Below are 16,881 nucleotides of genomic sequence, written 5' to 3'. Positions count from 1 at the left end.
GGGTGGAGGCTCTACACACTCCTTGACTTCCAGAAGAGATGCCCCATGAAGTTCACTCCCTCCAAGCACATTCTCCATTATGAGCAGAAAACTGCAGTTTAAGAAGTGCAGCTACACACAAACCCCCCAGGCTTCAGTTATAGGTTGGGCCTTCTATATCCATTAGCACAGGCAGAAAAGCATTCCCAGCCTGAAGAGAGACAAGAGGAGCAGCTGAGAAGTGGCTTCCTCAGATGCTGAACAGCACATGGAAGTCCTTCTAGATATGGGTCCCTAGTGTCAGCCAAAGGGGGCAAAACTAGACAACTAGATGTAATGGGTGGGAAGACTTTTAGGCAGCCTCCTTTTCCAGAGTAGCTCAGTCTAAGAGCTTTCTCTGAGTACCCACTGCACTAGAGGCTCATGGAATAGAGCATTTGTTAGCAGCACATTTTATGGCCTGCAAAGAAATAAAGTTCAACTGCTCATGCTCCAAAGCACTGGCAAAACACAGCCATCCCTCAGCTCAAACCCACGCTTTGGCACAACACTGCAAGATGCAGGCTATACTCATTAGACAGGTCAGTTCTCAGGCATGATCCACTTCAGTCTGCAAAGCTGACCAGAAAAAATCACAAAATGATGAGAAAATGCTTCCACCACACCTGCAGAAGACAGCCCAGTTGTACCGTTTAAATACTTTCTACACCAGAAGTGCATGATTTTGAAGACCCCGACATGTCCATTTCCTGGTGTAATAAACACCTGATCAATCTCAGCTGGAAACACTGCATCCATCCCTAGGAACACTGAGGAGGCTTTCTCAAAGACACAGTTTTTTTCACCAGGGTAGCAATGAGGTATCTAGATAAGGTTTCTCACACAACTAAAACAGTGCACAGACTACTTGAAAGGAGATGCTAAAAGGAGATGGTTCACTGTGAAAGTAGAGCTCAACTTTGCATTTCATTAGGGAGATACGGATACATGTAACCAAAAAAAACCATCTTAGGAAAAGGTTATTACTGGGATGGTCACTAATTTCTTTTTCCTTTGAAAAAAAGGAAGTTCTACAAGGAGTTAAGGTAAAGACAACATGAAGAGGAACATATGTAATGTGTAGTACTAGTTCTACTGTAACTGAAAACCATCAAGACACACTTACCTGTGCCATAGACAAAATACTCTGTATTCAAGGGAACATAAAATCAGGAACACTGACACAACACTTTCTTAATACTTGTCAGATAACATGAGGAAGTCACACCATTGACTTCAGTAACTACTGAGAAATCAAATGAGAAAAAATTTACAATTGTAATATCCTACTAAAAGCAAATCAGCTGTAGTGATGGAAAATAAACATTTTCAAATATCTGATTTTATGCATCCTTGGTAGATTTCAAAGGTGCAGACACAACATGAAAATTATTTTTAGAGCCTTATAGCTGGATACATTTAGTTCGCTTTTGCTACTTTCCCCCACATGAGTGGGCATGTTCTCAACAATTTTCCCTTTTATTGTGGAATGCCATTGTGATTGGGTATCAGGACACTTTGGGTTTGTCTTATTTCCCAAATTACTTGGAAGAAAAAAAAAAAATGCAAAGAGTATCTATGTATCATCTAAATGGAAAAACTAAATTATTACCAAGGTCATAAAGATTTATGGAGGAAGTTTTAGTTTCATCTTAAAGGAAAAAAAAATAATGTTCTTTTCAAGGCATAGAACAGTATTATCTGCTGAATATCAATCAGTACTGATTCTTTGTAAAGCATTTTGTCAGTCCAAAACATCATTACAGCAGTAGTAACTGCTATTAATGAACATTGCAAGTAGACCATCTGACCAGAGCCATTACTTAGACCAGTCCATGCCCTGACTTCATTGAAAATTACAGTAATATTTTTTTAGACCTTAGTTCATCTATTCAATATCAAAATGTCAAATCCCTTTGATTAGCTCAGCACATACACTGTGATTGAACATCTGAAAGAGCTTCAGAGGTGCTTTGCACCTTCATGTCCTGTGCACAGGGTCACTAAAGAACAGAAACACAGACCTTAAAATTCATTACCCAGCTGATGCCATTTAAGCTCAGCAATCAACTTACAAACTGTGTATGCAAGACAGAGGATCACTTGCCAAGATGACATTTATAGTCTAAGCAAACAAGCAGCACAGTCCAGATTTCCTAATGCATCAGGCTATTTGCAGACTCTGATTGCTGATGCTTAATGCTCAGACCACATGCATGCAAAGAAGTCATATAGTTGTGAAAACAAAAACCACTCTGCTTAAACCTGAAACCTTCATCCTAGGAATCAGAAAGGACTGGGTTAAATTGTGGATTGTGCTGTCCTCAAGCATTCCTCCAGTCTCCTCCATCAGCATTTATATACCCTTATGGGAGCACAGGACTCACTTTGCTTTGCTAAAGGAATGGAAAAATATGTTTGGAAGAAAGAAGTGAGGAGTAAACAAATGGAGACAAAAGATGAGAGCATTTGTGGAGCCACGTAGAATTATTATGTTGCTAAAATACCCTTGTAATGTGAGGAAATTGGCTGTGAGTAGGTTTGCAGCTACAAAGAGCCACAAAACCTCAACATGGTTTGAAGCGGTTTTACTGAAAGGAAGCAGCTACAGCAGCTGGCCTGGATTCTGAAATGTGTTTGGGAAAAAAACCCCAACAAAACAACAAAACTCCTTACATGTTCAAGACACACATATCTGCAGAGAACATCAGGAGAGCCTTAGAGAGCTCAACAGGGCCTGGACAAGAACCACACCTCTTCCCAGGAAGAAGAGATGAGTGCGTAGGGACCCTCACTCAATTTGCTCTCTTATTTTCTCTGTGCAGCCTCTACCAGCTTTTGTTCTTCCCAAAGGTAGACTGGGTTAGAAAGCTCTTAATACTCCTCTTTCTACCAAGTGTATTTATCTGAGCAAGTCCAATAGGCCTGAATCCAGCTACAACAAACTTTCTGGGCACCTCTGACTGTTATGAAATGTAGTGACTCAGCCAAGCTACATCAAAAAGAGAACATATTTTATTTGTTTACTGGAACTTAAAAAACCAGGGCAGGAAAAAAGAAGGCATCAGAAAGGACACATCCCCACATATCTTCATCTTAGAAAGCTTAGTCCTTCTCTCTGACCCTAGGAAGGTGTTTCTGTGTGGTTTTATGCCTCCCCCTACACTTTTGACTGTCTGCCTACCTCCCCAGGTCCATAGCTCTGCACTTCAGACAATCCTAGTAACCTGTGTCGTGATGCAGTTGAATCAGAGGTATCAGTGCTTATTTACAACCAGCATTTCCCCACTTATGTTCCCATTGCCATGGTAAGCAGCAACAGAGCCTGAAATATAAGGTCAAAACATAGCCTAGATATCTCCCACAAGCCATATGGAATAATCATTTTCTGAGGAAATTTCTGGCAAAAATTTGCGCTTGCTCTCTGACCAAAAGCACACCTCAGCTCAGCACTCTGAACTCCTGAGCTCCTGAGACAGAGAACAATAAACATCCTGAAAAAGCTTGAACCCAGATTTCTCTGCAGAAACTGAAGAGGATCTTGCCAGTTCCTTATAGGTTATCAGTGTTACTTCTTTGATCTCTGCCAGCCTCACTGTGTTTCCTTCTACCATGTGGAAGTTCAGGGCCATGGCACGTATCTGCACTGCTTGCCAAGCACCCCAACATCACTTCATAGGAATTCATTCTTATTTTCCATCTTTCAGAAGCTTTTCAGCCTATCCTTGCACAAATAATGTATGACAATAGAGGTTGCATCTGAATATATTTGTGAAGACAAACCAGACCTCTTCCCCAGTTACTATTCCACTGAAAATCAAATGTCGGTCTGCACGTCTTGGATTGCTCAGAGATAATGCAGTTTGCATCACAATACAGTTATGTAAACTATATCAAACTAATCAGACATCAAGACAGAGGAAAAAAATAGGAGAAATCAAATGAACCCTGGAAAGAGACATCAAGTCCAGGCTGCCAGGACTGCACATACTGAAATACCTGAGGAAAGATGAAAATTATTGTGGTAAGTACATCACAATTAAGCCAGCCTAAGAGGGAGGCTATCCACTTACAGTGGAAACCTGGACAGTGAAAACTATGACCAAAGTAGATATTCAGCATAAGAGACTGTGTTCTGGAGACAGATATGAGGACACAAAGTATGAAGCACCAAAAAGGCAGAAACATAATAACAATATACAATCGCTGTCTTGTCTCAGAAGGAGTTAAAATTCAATTACTGGGATCTACCAGATTTCAGTATAAATTGACATGTCTGGGCATTAAATAGGATTATTCAATAGATGAGAACACAGAAGTACAGTATTGTCAATAATTGTCAATATATCAGAGTGGTGATACTGCAGCCCACTTTGGTATCCTAGGCTTGATGAATAATACACTGGGCAAGACAGAAGCTTTTCATTTCTGTGTTGCCTCTTGTATCACCTCAGCCTTCTCTAGATTAATTTTAAAACAGCTATTTCAGAACTTGTAAAAACAAAAGCACCTCCATGTCAGTTTTAGCTTGGGAGACTGTCAAAAATCCAATTCTAGCTGCAGCTTATATGGAATCAAATGCAGACTCAGGCCTTAATTTTGGCATAGGTAGCACAACACAAAGACATCAGCTGTTTTTTCCTCTGTGAATTGCAACAGATCTTCTCTACTGGTAAGTTTTCATGTCATAGTTGCTTTCTGATCTGAAAAACAACAATGCAATTTAGAAATTCTTCTCCTCTACCTCTACAATCTTGAGGAATGCAAGGGAATTAATTTTAATCTGGATCACCAGCAAGATGAAAGAGGATAAAAAATTAAAAAGGGATCAAAATTAAGAAAAATATGTAATATCCAAGGAAAACAAATAAATATTTAAACAGAAAATAGGTATAGCTGAATGGAAGTTGCCCTGTGCAGTATAAAAAGTGTTGGTAACACTTTTTTGGCTTAGTTTTGTTGTTTCAGTCCTAAGAGATCTGAAATGTTTGCCTTGAACTGCTACTGATCATACACATTAGTTTGATGAGAAAGACCAAAAGCTTAGTAGGAAGTGTGTACCATAAGCTGAGGAGCAACAGCTCAGAAGTTGTATCATGTAGCAGACAAAAGTACACTACAGCCTTCACATAGGGAAATAAGTCCTGTCTTGAAGAAAGTCCATGGAGTAAAAATAAAAGAGCACTGTAAGAAAAAGCAAAAGCTCTCAGTGCATTGAGGTGATTAGCATGCAGTACATCAGAATTTTCCAAAACACTACTGTACTTTCTAGGTTACCATATGCAGATTCCGATATCTTTCCAAAGCCAAAAGAGTCTGGAAACTGGTCTGGAAGATAGTCCTGATCAATTCCTAGATGACAGATATATATGTCCCTATGTTATAGGACTGAACAGCAGCATATACAAGCCAAGTCTCCTTCCTGAAGGTAAGATGATCCAGTGCAAGTCATTTCCCTTTCTTGATATTTCCAGCTGTACCAAAGACAATAATGATGATGCCCACTGTATTATGCATTTAGATAAGATGATGAAAATGAACAGAAGTGGATATGTACTTAAGATAAAATCACTTGCTGTGGCTTCTTCACTGATTATCATGCAAACTCAGTCAAGATACTGAACTGAAATGCATCTGGAACTGGACAATACAAATTCAACCACAGCAGTGTAAGAGTTAGCATCATTATTAATACACTGAATACTGCTTCTCCAAAAATCTCAAGGTGAAAGATCAGAATTCACCTCTATATCAGAATATCACCTCTAGAAGGTGGTAGTTTTACCCTCTCCATGGGTACGTTATCATAGATATTAATTGGAAGATATTTACTTCAAATAGGAGGGGGGAAATGTGCCCAGACTGGAGATGCCCATGGCAGCTGCAGTGAGGAAACAAGAAACTAAAGAAGTCTAGAGCAACATAAAAGCTTTTAACATGCCACTGTGAAGGTTCAAGTATCAGTTAGACAGACTTCTTTAAGAGTCAGATGATTTTATCACCAATCACCTTAATGATGGTGTGTACTCAGCTGAGAGGAACTGTGGACACAATTTGACTCTAATTATTTGAATTCATAGATTTTTTTCAATTTCTATTTTTTTGAAAGACAATATAAAAGTGAAAACACAACTCCTAAAAGAAACAGCAGAAAGGTTTTACTGAGCAATCATATAATCATAGAATACCAGGTTGAAAGGGGATCTCAGGACAGTTTTGCAGTGGCACTCCCAAAGCAATTCTCACTTCACCTGTGCCATTCTTCCATCATGAAATCATGCCCACAAGCTTGAAATCCAGCCCAGGGACTCCAAAGAAAAATGTTGTTGTCACCTGTACCTGATGTTCATCTAAATAACAGTCCCCAGCAGCAAGAAATTGACACAGCACAGCTGTTTATGACACCAGCACTCCTCACCCATACTTTCTGGTTTTCCTTGGTAAATCTGGAAAAGAGCTTACCCTTCCCTTTGACTCCCTTTGATAGCAAGGGACATCCATTTAGCTCTTCCCAGTGGAAGGAAATCCTCATGGATCTAAGATACTTGTGATAGCCAAGGTTTACCTATTCCCTCTGGTTGTCTGAGCACATTAATCAGCCCAGATGAAGATTATAATGGATGCAAGGACTTCCTGATGACTTTCCCCCCAAATCTCTCCTTTGCTGCTTAATGACAGCAAATCTCTCCTTTGCTGCTTTATGAAAGTTGAAATATTTACATGGGAATGTACCAATATCAAAATTCCATGTAAGATTTTTTAACTCCAGGATGGAACTTCAGAGGGAAACTAAAGAAATATACTTTATCTGCTCCGTGAGTACCAGCACTTCTGTAAAACAAATACAGTGATGAAGGATCTCACAGGATGCAACATCTTTGAAACTCAGTCTTATGCAGGATAAATACAGTCCCCTGATTCACCCATCCTCTTTTCTACCTCCTCTAACTGACTACATTTGAATCATGCATATGAGAAAAAACATCAGGACAGTACCGTTAGCTGCACTAAAGTCGCAGAAGCACAAATGGCATGGAACGTCTAAGCCTTTTAATAATGATGCTGTTCTCTGCTGCAGATCACCTGGCACGCACAGTTCAGCTCTCTGACAAAATAATGCAGTCACTCCCTGATTAAATTACTCCTGGAGTGGAAAAGACATTGAACAGCCTGCCTGTTTCAATTGGCTATGTGGTGACTGAGCGCCATGAATATGGAAATAATTAGAAATCCTAGACCAATATAGAGGAGGATGAGGAATATGTGACCCACATAAAGGGCATGCTGGAGTTGCATGAAAGTGAAATCATAGTGTAATATTAAGCAAGTGAAAAATCCTTGATATCAGAGATGGAGGTTAGAAAACAAATGAAGATTATTTCAGTAAAATGCCAGAGGGTTCCAACAGAGATACAAAGCCTTGTCAAATGCATTTTACAGGCTCCTTTCTCCTAGGAAAGAGGTAAAATTGAGATTTTATTTTAAATCCTAATTCATAACTCTAATCCACACCTTTGTGTCTCTTTTGCTCTTGATGTTTAATAGATTTACAAGATTACTAAGTAGTTGCCAGACAAGTTTTTTTACTTGGGCTCTGAAGCTTTTACCTTAGTAGTAGTTAAATAGCCCAAAAGATTCTAATCAGAGTATGAGAAATGGACAAGTACCCTAGGAAAACCAAAAAGCTTTACCACCATTTTCACCAACTCAAGCAGATGAACTGCAAATAAAGTAAGAAAATTACGGCCCTGAATTTACTGGAAAAATTCTGTCACATGCATCTGTAAAATCTCTTAAAAAAGCTTACATTTTCCTTGGACACGGCTCGCTTGCCCACCTGTGCTAACCAGGAAGAACCAGCACTCCAGTATAAGAGGTGCTTTGGTGAAATTGAAGTGCTCTGCTTCCCACATACTCCTGCAACTGGAGTACACAGGACATCCATGTGCCCCATATAGCTCTGTCTCTCCTGCCACTCCATGGAATTGCTGGCAAAGAAGGTATGTAACAGCAACCTTCTTCAGCTTCTTCCACCTGGTTGTCATAGCAAAAGGCAGGTCCAATAGCAAGGAAGAAAAATAAAGTCTAAACCACGCTGGACAAATGCAAGCATCCATGGACATTGAATTCTAAACTTTTTTTGTCCCCATCTGAAAACTAGGGCCACCAATTCATAACAATACTTTTAAGGGGTTCTGAGATGTGCCCTCAAAACAGTTTTGCATGTACCTTACATTTGCAAAGATCTAGTTTCTTAGTGTAGTTAGTTCCTAAGGATTTTGGAGTGAAGCTTTATTTTCCTTTCTCTAATGCTAAGAAATTTTCCTTTCATTCCTTTAACATTATGTAAGTGCTTTTCATTTCCTGAACAATTTTCAGAGAAAGCTGCTATATTTTTGGACAGCTTACTAATTCATAAATTTATATACATGGTTCAATTAAGCATCAGAAAACTTCACCACTGACTTTTGTCTCATAAATCATCTTACACTATCCTGTAAATTGAAAGATCAGTGGCATGTTTTCTATCCCTGTGCCTCGAACAAATATCTGTATCAATTTTTAAGCTGGCAACCACTACTTTCACAGTAAGTTCATTAATCTAAAATATTTCTGTTTAAATTTGCTAGGATTAGAGGTAACGTTATGATGTGTTACATATTCACTCCAGACAGTTTTTTTACTTAATAGCAGAATGATGAGAAAAAAGCAGTGCAGGTAACATGATTCATGATATACAACACTTTATATTTTGCTAATAGCTTTTTACAAGTTTTCCTAATATTTATTTAAAATCTCTTCCCTGAAATCAAGAGGCTACACCTTCTCACAAATAAAATAATACAAAGTTCCCTGTACAAAGGGTGTTTCAAAACTTTTACCTCTATTTTGAGACTATTCTAACTGAAGAGGAATGCTTTTCTAAAATACTGGCTCCACATTAAAAGCACACATGGCAAAGGCTATTTGACATAAAACTCCTCCTTTCAAAATCAATACAACTCAAAGTTTCCCTCTGTGAAGAAAATCGGTACGTATGTGGTCATTGTCAATGCTAATGAAAATATCAGTTGTAGGATACATGAATGCAAAGAACACAAATATAGACATACTCTGGTCTGGGCAAGTTGAAATCTAACTGTCCTATCAGGGGTTGGGTGACTGGCTACAAAAGCTAAAAAATAAAAATTAACCCAATGCACCCTTCAAAACTGGAAGCCACTTAGTTCACTGAGTGATTACCATTGATCCCTGGCACATGTAGCTCTGTCTAACTCTGTTACGATCATGGCCAGCACTTTTATAACTACCTTCTATTAAATCAATTCATAGGGGAAAGTGCTGGAAAAAATCTTAAAATTATACAAGTATTAAAATCCTACTTTTAACACTGAAATGTTCTGCCCTCCCAGATGTAGCTGAAGTTCCACCTTGGTAGCAGGAATGGCAGCACAGGTGACATAACATCTCCTTACCTTTCACCATTCACATCCCAGCAAAAGATGTGAGTGCAACACAAACCACTGACCATCAGTACTGGTCTGGGTAACATGAAACTCTCTGAAGCTCTCAGCCTTGGTGCATGTGCCTGGGAGGCCTTTGGATAGTCAATCACTCCTGTGGTTTGAACATTTTGGCCTGTAATTCTTTGTTAAGCCAATTTCCAAAAGAAATTATCTCTTAGTAAACCAGGTGGAGTTACAGATTGCTCAACTGGTTTGAAAACGAAGTGATTCTAATTTCTAAATATGGCTATAAAATAAAAGATAATCTAGTAGGCAAAACTCTGACCATAAATGCAGGACATTTAAGTCCAGCTTTTGGTTCTGCCACTGGTCCACTGGCAAGATTCCGTGTGAGTCTTTTCACCACACACATAAAAAGAACAATAAGAGAATTGCCTCAAAATCTGAGCAACATTATAAGCAGATGGTTAATAGATATATTGGGCTGCAGACTTTTGGCTTTGAATATCTTGATCCAGTTTCTTATCCTGGAAAGGAAGCTGGGATTATTCAATTTAAGAAGTGTCAACTATTTATAGCCTCTGCTATAAAAGAATTCTTTTAAGAAATAGCAAGCCAGAAACCTCTTGCCGCCTCAACCATCTCCAGCAGAAACAATTCCCAGGGGTATCTACATACTGTTCCAAGGTTGCTGGAGTGCATATTGTTCCATGTCTTCTTGCCAGTAAATTGCCAAACCACTGTCAGACACACAATGGAGAGGAAAAAGGAAAAAAAAGTTCAGAGGATCTAACTTCAGTAGAGTTTCTATCACTTTTCTGATACTTTAGGAGGATGATGTTCATGTCCAAGTGACTGAGTAACATTTCTCTGTTATCAAGGCAATGCAACCTATCTAGTGGAAGGTATACTTGCCTATGGCAGGGGGATTGGAATTAGATGATCCTTAAACAATGATCAATGCTAATGTACTCTTAAGAACATTCACATTGGCATGAAACTGCGCTAGCATAGTACAGTTTAGCCTAAAACAATAAACCTGTTGATGATGAACCTGAAAACAGAATCCAGAACTGTAACTACTCTAAAACTGAGGTACCTTATCAAAACCAAAAATCCGCACAGCTCTCTGCTATCTTCTGACAATCAACTTCCTGTCTCCATGTCAGAAGAAAGACAGAGCTCTGCATAACATTGAATGTGTTAATTTACTCATTGGTAGAGAATACAGCTCACCATGAAGACATTTTTTCTGAAAACTAAGTCCCAAAGGGAGGTGAAGACATTTACCCCTATTTTGACTAACTAGACAAGTATAAGAATGTAACACATACACTAATGAAGGTATCTCTGAGTCTCTAACGAGGAAACCATTAAGGACAATGATGACATCTTATCTGGATAGAGACAAATTAAACAACTGGGGATGAAAGATTAACACTGCACTGTCTGAAAACTTTTGTAGTGCAACTGAATAAAAAATGAGAGTTTCTTCAAGAATCAGAAAATGACCTGAGATATGTTGGTGTGGACAAAGATGTGTTGTGACAGAGCTTTCTCTCACCAGAGGGTAACTAACTGATGGAGGCTTGTGAGCAGGCTTTCTCCATTAGATGTGACCTGAAAGGTAAGCTGCATGCAAACAAAAAAATTTTGTCAGAAAAGGGTCAAGTCAGCAGGACAGGGTGAAAGAAAATAGAAGCTAGGTGTAAACAGATTCAGCATTTTTGCCTTATGTTTTTTTGTCTATATCTTTCATAAGTGTTTCTAAGTGCATTGCTGATTTTAACTGTTACAAACAAAAGTTCATAGCGCATTTCCGCTTAACCTGTCTTGACTTGTGCACGGTTTAGACTAGCTAGCCTTTCCTTGGCAAGACACAGACCAGGTCACAAGGGTAAGAAAACAAGCACCCAGTTAACCAGGTAACAGGAACCTAGCTTGGGGCATGCAAGGAGAAATATAGCAAGCCATGAGCTCTGCTACATTGACTAGGTAGAAAGCTGACTCCACAAACATCAGGGAAAAAAAAACACCTTCCAGTAACTCTTGGAAGCAAGAAGGATGGTATCTAGTAAGATATTGCATCAACTCCAAAGATCCCAAAGAACACACCAAGCCACCCACATCACTTATCCTCCGTCCCCATTCACGTTTTCTGGCAAAGTAATGTCCATAGAAATGTCAACACATCATGGTGGAATTCTAATAAGATTGTATTTGAAAAGCAGGACTGGCTAACTCACAAACCAGAAATCAGAAGGGAAAGAGGGGAACCCAATACACTCTCTGCCAGTGATGGTGAATCAGAGATCCTATCTAATTTTTTCAGAAAAAGGTTCAGAAAACATGTTATATAAAGACTGCATTAGTTCATTAGACTGCTTAATTTTAAGTTTTTAAAGGAACATTCAACTTGAGATAACTTTAAGAATAGGGAATAAGGGAGGGTTTTTTTGACAGTAGAAAACAGGTTGCAGACATAAAGTGTCTATTTGCACTGTGACAGGATATGGATTTATAACTCCAAAAAGCAAGATGACAAAAAATAATAAGATTTGGTGCAATGTTGATTAAAGAAAGTTAAGCCTCAATGGGTTTTAAAACACCTTAGAATTAATTTATTCATTTGAGTATTGTAAATGCTTATAGTGGTAAATATTTTTGTTCTATATAATGAAAAATAGTTTATTGCAACTTTGTAACTCTGCCCTCTGTCATTCCTTACCCCATCCCACGTAAAAAAAATAAAAAACAACAAACTGTTAAAGGATACTTCTGCATGGAGCTAACACTAGGTGGAATTCAAACAGTAAACAGCTTCAGAGATGTGAGGAGCCAAACAAGATAGATTTAAAACACTTTGGTAAATCAAAAGTGTTTCTGGACGTGCAGTACAGCATGTCTGCCTTAAAAGATGCAGACTCCCCTTGTAAGAGATGCCCCAAATATTCAGATGGATTGATTTAAATAATGAGAAAACTATAAGAAAGCATGAGCAAAAATCTTGAATTACAAAAACTGTAACCTTGATACTGAAAAATTAACAACCCTTGAATGGCAAGCTCTTAAATTGCTTGAAAAGAAATATGAACAAGAATTAGTATTTTCTAATTCCCCATGCACTAATCATAACTCACCAATATTGGTTTCCCACACAAATCTATTTTCAATGCAGTTGCATTGGGCAATGTTGCAGTGACACCTTTCAGCTATTCTGATGCTCATAAATAATGATTCAACCTTTTAAAGCTATATACTTCCTGTAAGAAGCAACATTAAGTAGACAAGGAAGTAAACAGCTTGATATGAATAACTATTTTATTTGGACTGCTCTTAAAAAAGAATACACAAAAAGTACATTGTATATGTTTGAAAACAAGTCTACTCAAGTTAAACATTACCATAAAAGTCATCCTCTTACAAGAAAAGTGATTCACAGTGGAAACAATTTGAAGCTCAGTTTTACAAAGTTTGCATAAGAATTGCCCACCCAGGGCAAGAAATCCACTCACTCCCACACAATGTGATAAGCATAGAGGACAAAACCAAAGCAATTACAAAAAACGATCTTTCACTGATCCAGAGAACACAAGCTAATAGGAACATGCAGATATATAGTACACATTGTTGAAATAAAAATACAGGATTTTTACGTCTCACATAGACAAGGAATAGTTTTGTGACAAGTATAACCATATTTTATCAATAAGAAAAACAAATAGCAACAGGATAATCTTAGTAACTATAAAGAAAATAAATACTGCATCTACTTCATATTCTAATTTCAGAGATAAGGATAAAAAATTTACTTACCTCAAATACAGCTTGAAGAGAGACATTAACAATATGCCTACATCCTTTCTTAGCTCCCTTGATAGCAATCTAAGAAGAAATACAAAATAGCAAATAACTATCTTTCCTTCAGACAGCATAGGCCCAGGAATAACACACTTCCTAATAAAGTGTGCAGAAAAGAAATAAAAAAGAAATTAAAAATTAAAACAAAAAAAGACAATCCTTGCAAAATAAAAACTAGAACTTATATAAAAATTAGAACTTTATATATTTGAAATTGACAATGTGATTTATTGAATTTTATGGGAGTAGAGACATTCAGGAATTAGATAATATAGACTTAACTGTGATATTACTTCAATTCTCACTAAAATATTAATTCAGTACATTTGTCTACAAAAGAAAAATTGTAAATTCATCCACACAGAACTCGGACACTGGAGATGTAAAAAGATTCCTATCCCAGTAGTAGGCACACATGGGCTCACACAATACAACCTTATTAACTTGCTTTTTCCTCCCAAACGACAGTGCTTACTAAAGCCACACTCAAATGTTAAATGCTTTGGTCAAGAGTTCAGTCACTGACCTGCAATGAAAGCCTTATGTTCAGCTCCAACATTTTCTAACAGCAAACAAGGGGAAAAAAATGGTTTCACGGAATGAACTGTTGAAAAAGAAAATCCTCACATAAGCTTTCCCCGAGGGGGAAGAAATATCCACAAGCTTTAAATTGGCCAGGCGGATTTAAGAGGAAGCAAAAAAAAAAAAAAAAAAAAAGGCAGCTCTTTCTGTTGCGTCAAAGAGCCCACTGTGCAATAGGAACAGTGAACAGAGTTGTTAAACTGGCAAGCTTTTGCTGAAGACAGCTTTTCAATATGCTCTCAGCATCGTCTCCTAGGGCTGGCTGGAGACAGTCCCACTCCTCTTATATGGGCTCTACTCCTTCAAGAGGCAATCGCTCTTAAGGACAGTTTCTATAAACATACTGTTCTCCTGGCTTGGCTGCACATGATGAGGGCAATTGCACATGTATACATACCTGCATTCAGGAAGCAGACCTGCACGCACTTGGGGAAAATGCAGGCAAACTCAAACTAGCCATCATTACCTTGGCTTAAGAGCAGGATGCTATTGATGACTGACTGCTTGCTAAAACTCCCTTCCCCACTTAGACCATTCAGTGAACTGTTGGAAAGCAATCCTGAAAGGCACAGTACTTAGAGAGGAAACCTCTAATGCAATTCCATTGGGACGCTGTAGTCCCAGCAGTGCTCTCTGATTAAAGGAAATCAGTAGTCACATGCTGCTGCCTAGCTTTGTGTGTAGTGCAGAGAGCTCAGACACACCAGAGACTGCAGCTACATGGCACGAGTGAACCATCCCTCCCAGGAATGATGGCTCCATCACTGAGGACATCTTTAGAGGCTGAACCTGTGTACATAAGGTGAACAGAATAAGGACACTGAGCAACCTGGTTAAACAGTAGTAAAGCCATCCTCATCGCCACATACAGGAAACTGTCACACAGATCTCTGCAGGTGAGGACAGCGCCCTGCATTCCTTTTACAAGCCATGGAGACCTAAGCAAAGGCATTCAGAGCACAGTAAAACCTACTCCAACCTGCATCTGGTCCACTGAGCTGCCTTCTGGGCTTCACTGCCTACAAAGGGAACTCATGATGGCTTTCCCAAAAAGAGGTTGCAGACAGCAACATTTTTAGAGATGGGTGCCACTCCAAATGACAAGGCGATGAATGCCTGCAACATGTGCGCAGAAAGAACTTGCAAGGAAGAATGGCATGGGTAAGGGACAGGAATAGAAAAGGGAAAATACAAACTGTGGAATGCACTTTTCAATGTGACTGCAGAATTAAAAGTGGGGACAAATCTATGCAGCTCATTAATTTAGAATTTCTCTTCTATTTATATATATTTCGGAGTTGCCACAGGGACATAATGAGCCTGAATATGTGGGAAGGCAGCAGAAGGAAATTAAGTATATGCAGGAGTTAAATTCTCTCTATTTTTGTTCTTTCTCTACTTAGTGAACTTCTATATGGAAAAATTACTAGTTTAACAGCTTCTCTTGAAATCCTTCCAGGTGAAAATGAATTTCTCTCCTAAAAAGTGTTTCCATAAATGACAGACTAAGTTTCTGCAAAAAGTACCTTCAACTTAGAGTGAAATACAGCATTTTCTAAGCTTTTAGCCATATAAATTTAATGCAAGGTCCTATTTGTGCACCAAGCAGTGTGCTGCTTTATTGTGTTCTCACAACACCAGACAACTCACTGTGTCCAAAGCCCCAGCTGGAGTGTCACTGGAGTCATATGGGCGTAGATTTGGCTACACGAGAGTAGAGTGATTAATAATTCCGTCTGTGCTGTGTGGAAGATAATTACAATCTGGTTCGGTTCCCCAGATCTAAAAGCTAGGCAGGTATTTCAACACATCTCACAATAATAATACCTGCTCATAAGATTACCTAAATGTTTCCCCCTACAAATTCAGACTCCCCACCACTCATCAATGTCAAACTGCAGGCTGAAGGAAATTGGTAATATTTGTTCTTTTCTTGAAATTGATTTTTTGTTTATCTTAGTATAATAAAAGTAGATTAATTTGCATGTTGAGCAGGTGGCTGGACCAGATGATGTCCTGATGTCCCTTTCAACCTAAACTATTTTGATTCTGTGAAAATGAGGTCAATTATTAAAAGCTGCCTGAGGCTATTAGAGAAATTAAGTGGACTGTGGCCAGCTTCAGTTTTGAAGCCATAATTTGGATTCAACTGTCAACTGCAGTTTCAGAGTCAAAGATCTCCATTATGTCACTTTGGGAGAAGCTACCAGATCTGCTGAAACATAAACCATAAGCATTTGTAATGATATTGCCATCTATGAGGTCATTAATGGATATCACTTTACGGAGAGGGCTGTATTGGTTCCCACACACCCCTTGCTGTTCCACTCCTGGGTTCCCAATCTCCTTTTTTTCCCCCTTCTTATCTACCACCCAGTCATCCAATCTCAATTTAGTGTCCTTCAGCTGCAAGAGACAAAGAAAACACTGAGAATTCTGAGTGACTGAAAGACCAGACAACTCATGTCAGCTGTAGAAATTCCTCTGCACAAAGCAAAGGATACGGAATTGATGAAAAAAAAAATCTACAAAATAACAAAACCTTTTGCATGATCCCTAGTTTTTCTGTAGACCCCACCACACTGCTAGCTCAACACAGACTGTCTTCTCCAAGGCCTCACTCAGAACATGTTAAGAAGATGACCCCTTTCAAATCTTTTCAGTATTATGCAAAGCTTTAGCTTCCTTGTTACCCATGCCAGACATCAACTCCTGCTCCCCAGGACTAAAGAGTGGCTATCAATTCAAGCCCTCACCACTTAGCACAGCAGTTATCCCAACCTTTGCACTGCCACATCATAGACCACTGTATCCCATACCTAAAACCCAACCTACACACCCTTAGGGCTTGTTGTAAATACTCCAGTCCTGTGTAAGTGACAGCAGCCTATGGCACTAAGCCAGGAAATCCAGCACAGAACAAATACTATCTGCTGGGATTATACCAATCCAG

The 16,881-nt window shown here is 38.8% G+C and overlaps 1 protein-coding gene across 3 annotated transcripts in view; it reads right to left on the bottom strand.

Moving 5' to 3' along the window:
* The window catches only part of CSGALNACT1 (chondroitin sulfate N-acetylgalactosaminyltransferase 1), a 42,563-nt gene extending 28,569 nt beyond the window's left edge, over nt 1-13,994 (bottom strand). For all 3 annotated transcript variants that reach the window (XR_008436904.1, XM_053976425.1, XM_053976426.1), the window contains exons 1-2: nt 13,873-13,994; nt 13,302-13,370 (exon numbers count right to left, since the gene is read on the bottom strand). The gene's annotated coding sequence lies outside the window, so the exon portion shown is untranslated. The remainder of the gene's footprint in view (nt 1-13,301; nt 13,371-13,872) is intronic.
* Between the last annotated feature and the right edge of the window lie 2,887 nt (nt 13,995-16,881).

The sequence above is a fragment of the Vidua macroura genome, chromosome 4 (genome assembly GCF_024509145.1).
Source record: "Vidua macroura isolate BioBank_ID:100142 chromosome 4, ASM2450914v1, whole genome shotgun sequence".
Taxonomy (NCBI): domain Eukaryota; kingdom Metazoa; phylum Chordata; class Aves; order Passeriformes; family Viduidae; genus Vidua; species Vidua macroura.
This window is presented reverse-complemented; position numbering and strand designations above follow the sequence as displayed.